Source organism: Dioscorea cayenensis, chromosome 7 (assembly GCF_009730915.1).
Source record: "Dioscorea cayenensis subsp. rotundata cultivar TDr96_F1 chromosome 7, TDr96_F1_v2_PseudoChromosome.rev07_lg8_w22 25.fasta, whole genome shotgun sequence".
Classification (NCBI taxonomy): Eukaryota; Viridiplantae; Streptophyta; class Magnoliopsida; order Dioscoreales; family Dioscoreaceae; genus Dioscorea; species Dioscorea cayenensis.
Genome location: NC_052477.1, coordinates 8,849,082 through 8,854,398, shown reverse-complemented (window position 1 = coordinate 8,854,398; position 5,317 = coordinate 8,849,082). Strand labels below are relative to the sequence as shown.

General features: G+C 34.1%; 1 non-coding gene across 1 annotated transcript; it reads right to left on the bottom strand.

Moving 5' to 3' along the window:
- Positions 1-4,599: 4,599 nt before the first annotated feature.
- On the bottom strand, positions 4,600-4,706 carry LOC120266032. Its single transcript, XR_005537875.1, has one exon. It is a non-coding gene; the product is annotated as a small nucleolar RNA R71 (small nucleolar RNA).
- Between the last annotated feature and the right edge of the window lie 611 nt (positions 4,707-5,317).

Sequence of the window (5,317 nt, the reverse complement as noted above, 5' to 3'; positions counted from 1 at the left end):
CATCTATTTATATTGGAAACCAAAAACCCCCTAATTTACGAAAAAAAAACCCTTCACTCCTAATCAAATTAGGAATCTCTTCTTTACATGATTAATTAAACCATTTTAATTAACCAAATCAATTAGATTGGATCAACACTTAATAAGACCCAACCCATATAAGCTATTCGCTCCACCTAATTTAAGCTTTTCATCAAAACCCTAATTAGGTTGTCCAATAAGTAAGAAATACTGAACCTTGAACCCGGCATTCCTAGTGTACAATCCTGTAGGTCCATTTAACATTGGCAATGAGCTTAAACAATTTTAACACTCATAAATCATAATTATTCTCTAGCTAGATAATACTATTACCAAATATTAAATGAAGGTCAATTTGAGAATTAACTGAACCTATCGCAACCTTGCCTAATTGTTTTGCCACTGAATATCTTAAATAGCATAAGGCATGGAGCGAGCCACACTTATTTTAATGCTAATTAATTTCTTGATCTCTTAGTGAACTTGTCACTCCCCGTACCACGGGTCCCACACATGACATACCGCCACGACAACCCAAGGGGAGGTCAAACGCCTGCCTCAACCCCAGATCACCGTAAGGCTAACCTGTTCGTTGAACAAAACCACTATAACAACAAAGAATAATTCAGAAATGGACATATACAACAACCTTATTATAGAAAATCATTAATTTAAGACAAGGTATGAATTATAAGCAAACCTCATAAGAATAACACAACAACAACAACAACAATGACAAAAACCCCATCAGGACATTTTGAAGTCAAGCAAACATTTACAACTACATCCCAAAAATACAAAACTATAATTTGAAATATATAGTGATCAAATCATCCCAAAATATGGGTATGGTTTCTCAAACAACACTAGACAATAGCAATATACATGAACAATTAAGAAAGAGATTTATATAAGTTGGTCCACACCGTAACCTCAAGGATCCCACACCCTACATGCCAAGTAAAAGAATATACATACACAACCAAAAGAAATAAATGCATTGCAATAGACTCTTGCCAAGCCCTTCACGCCTGCATGGCTTCGCTAAACTAACACATGGGGAGAAGAAAGAGGGGCAGAGTAACTTGGTTACTGAGTAAGGGGAATCGCATTGAACTATAAAACATACATGTCCAAAAGAAATATAACCAATTTAACAATATATAGTTTAAAGAGTTTGCCAACACCCAAAATAAAAAACTTAGCAACCATAGAGTAACATTAAAATTCACAAAGAACATAAAATACCAATAAAAGTCTTCTACAATAACAATTTATCAAAGTCCAGCTTTAACTTAAATAGGAATCACTTTCCAAACAAATCAAAATATAAATGTTTGCAGAAAATGAATAGCTAAACAAAATGATTTTCTTTCCACAATTTCAAACAAAAGTATTTGCATAACACAAGGTTTAATAGTTGTAACATGTTAAATGATTTAGAAGTGCGGCCACAATTAAGATAGAATATGTAACGAGCACAAAACAAGATTTCAATCTTGCAAAAATGATATACACTATAAATAACCATTTTAAATCATAAACAATTTCAAACCAAGTATAATTGCAAAAACATCCATTCCTTCCAATCACTCAATAAAATAGGTATTTAAGAAATCTCAATCGATGACCAGATCTTTGTAAATATCCTCAAAAATTAGACTATCGAGGGACTAAATAGGAAACTATATCTCATTGATGAACAACTAGAAAATGCAAAACAAGAATGTTCTTTAAAATTCAACAATGATAAAATATCGTAGAAATCAAGTATTAAAACATGAATGTGAGCTTTTCATCAAGAAATGCAAGTCAACAACCTTTTCATTTATCAAAGAACCTAAAACGAGTTTAAAATCCAAGAATCATACCTTCTCCTTCAATAACTTAACAATTCAAAACTTTTAGAAAATAAATATACAAATAAATAAATAAGTCATAAGTTGATAGCATCACAAATAGCCTCAAAAATCCTTTGTCACTAACTGTGGCCTCGGTTAGGTCGGGAACCACCAAGATGTGCATATCTTGGCATTGACCGCTGGGAAGTTTGTGTGGTGACTCCGAACAACCCAACTATATCCAAGTCAAGGCTCTACGCTCCCACCTGAAATGGCATAACCGGTTTGACGGTTTTCCATGCCATCCCTAAACAGGTCGGCCAGTAGAAACCATCCACTCCCTTACTGCAGTAAGTACTGGGGATCCCCCATGTCACCATCAACAAATAACCATATCCAGCCCATAGGCTTAGTATATACATCAATAGGAAAGCATAAATTTCACTGAGAGATCACAAGTGTTCACAAATGGCGATTTCACTCTAAGAGTGGATAACTTGCTTATAACAATTTCAATGAAATCATCTCTATCAAGAACACCATACAAGAGTATTCTTTGAAAACATACTTCAAATATAGCATCAATCTCATCAAATTATCACAAACTTTATCATATAAAATTTTCACTCCAAGTGTGAGTAAGCTATCCAAAACATCACATTTGGACATTTTTTCGTCAAATAAGCATCGTTTGGAAAACAATCCTTGAATACACATTTCAAGAATAACTTCAACAATAACACAAAATGTGTTGAAGAAATGGTTTGCATAAACTCATTTAATATCATAACAATAGTCCCAGGTTTCATGAAAGCATACATTTTAGAACATTTAAAAGACAATAATGAAGTTTTATAAAGACAATATGACATTATTGAAAGTATCTTTGAATGAACTCAATCATGATCCCAAATATTATTTCCAAATACTATAGAAACAATTCTAGAAACTTTAGAGATATTGACTTATCTTTTAAAGGAATTGTAAAATCATTTTCATCTTAAATTCACAACTTTTTATATAAATCATCCTCACTCCAAGAGTGATTAATTTGCACATATCAAATCAAATAAATGTTATGCTAATCATGAAGCAAATCTTTTCATATAGGAAGACATCAATTCAATAATTCTTTGAAGATGCATTTAAAACTAAGTTTTTAAACATAAATAACATCATAGAAAATATTCTAAATATATCATTTAAAAATTCAACCATAATTTCAGAGGACTAAGTCAATTGATCATACACCTCCAAAGAAATCCTTTTTCATCAAGAAAACATCATGTAACAGCAACCTCTGAAAGTATAATATAAGTATAACATAATCATAATGAAATTCAACATAGTTTTCACAACTCATTTCGTCATCATCGTAACAAAGACATCAATTTTTCTTTGAAATACACACTTCGAAACATATGACCCAAAACATAGAGTTTCAAATTACAAGTAACATATACTTTTCAAATATTCTTGAAATATGTTAAATAATAAATCCTCATAGTTTCTATATGCCTTAGAAAATATTCCAAGAGTATTAGCACCAATAAATTATCACTGAAGTCCAAGGCAACTTAAACATTTGAAAACATGCATGATTTATGGTCCATAATTTAATAAATCCCACTCACAAACTTGGCAAGCTAAAACACCCCGAAGTTACTTCTCCACAGACTCTTTTCCCTTGATTGAAGTCTCACCTACTAAAAGCATTTAAACAATCAAAACAAGCAATGAAACCTCATCAATGACTTGATCAATTGAAATGAAAAGCAATGCTCAAAATGGGAAAATGAGTGCTCCTAGGGTTCGCTAAACATTATAGCAATAAGATCTAACAAGAATGAAACTCTCTCAACCCTCAAAACTAACAAGAAAAACAAAAGAACCCAAATTTGGTTTGGTTCTACAGTAACCCTAATTTAGAACGTGAAAGATCTTTCTCAAATCTCAATGGATTCAAGGTTATACAACTTCAATCTTCTTGTATTCTTTAAATCCAAACAAAACCCATGATTATCCATCAATAACTTCAAAGAAAATCCAAATAAGAGAAAAGGTGAAGAAGAAGATCAAATAAAACACATCCTTACCTCAGAGCTTCTCAAACCCCTAAGGAAAAGCATTTCTCAAGAGAGGAAGAAGAGATCTTCAAGTTTTTTCTTGATTCAAGGCAAGGGATGATGGGTTTGAGAAGTGGACATGAAGGTTCTAGAGGAGGAGGAAAGTGGAAGAGAAAGGTCTCAAGGAAAGGTGTAGAAAGAATGAGAAAAAGATGAGAAAAAGGGCTTTTAAACCCAAAATTTACACCCCATACCGACCCCATACGGCCCGTATGAACTAGTTCAATGTTTCTGGAATTTTTATACCAGGGTGTATCCAGCCCGTATGGACCCCATCATGCCCATTCAGCCTATACAAAAATGGCTCTAAACGACTCAATTGGTGTCCGATTGACCTCATTTTTTATTCTAATGATTTGGGGCACTCTTAACCACACTGACACATGAAAATTACTCAAGAAAAAACATTGAAACATGAGGGAAAAAATATGAAAAGATCGAATTACCAAAAATGGTGTTACGGATGATGCCATCAAGTTGAGTGCCTTCCCATTTTCATTGAAAGGAAGAGCAAAGCAATGTTATACTCATTACCTAGAGCATCGATCACTACATTGGAGGAGATGGTAGAAGCTTTTATTGTCTGATATTTCCCTCCCAAAAAATCCGCAAAGCATAGGAATGAAATATCTTCTTTTGTGCAAATGAAATTGTAGTCTTTTTTTCAGACATGGGATAGGTTCAAGAAGATCCTGCAGAAATGTCCTCAACATGGATTCCCTGAGTGGATGATTATTCAGACTTTCTATAGCAGGTTGAACCTAAGCACAAAGCAGTTACTTGATGCTGCAATAGGAGGTATCTTAGGAGGCAAGACTCCTGAAGAAGCCTGACATCTCATTTAAGAAATGTTTATGAATAGTTATCAGTGCAACACGAGGAATAGAAAAAAGGTAGCTGGACTTCATGAGATTGATGTAGTTACTTTATTGGTGGCCCAGGTTGAGCCATTGAGCATGAAGTTAGACACTCTAACTTCTCCTATAGTGGCGGCGGTAACGAGTTACACTTGGTGTGGGGGAGGACATGCTCCATCTGATTTCCTGATTTCTATTGGTGGTAAATCCTCAGTGCAACAGGTTGACTTTGTGGGTAATACAATAAGAGGTCAAGGAAATCCATATAGCAATACCTATAATCTGGGGTGGAGAAGCTACCCAAACCTTTCTTGGAGTAATCAAGGGCAACAGAAGACTATGGCACCGCCTGGTTTCGAACAACAACAACAACAAGCCCTGACTTAGAGAAGGCTTTGACCAAGTTTATTTAATCATTAAATACAAGATTTCAATCAGTTGAGGCCACACATCGCAACCATACCACGTCATT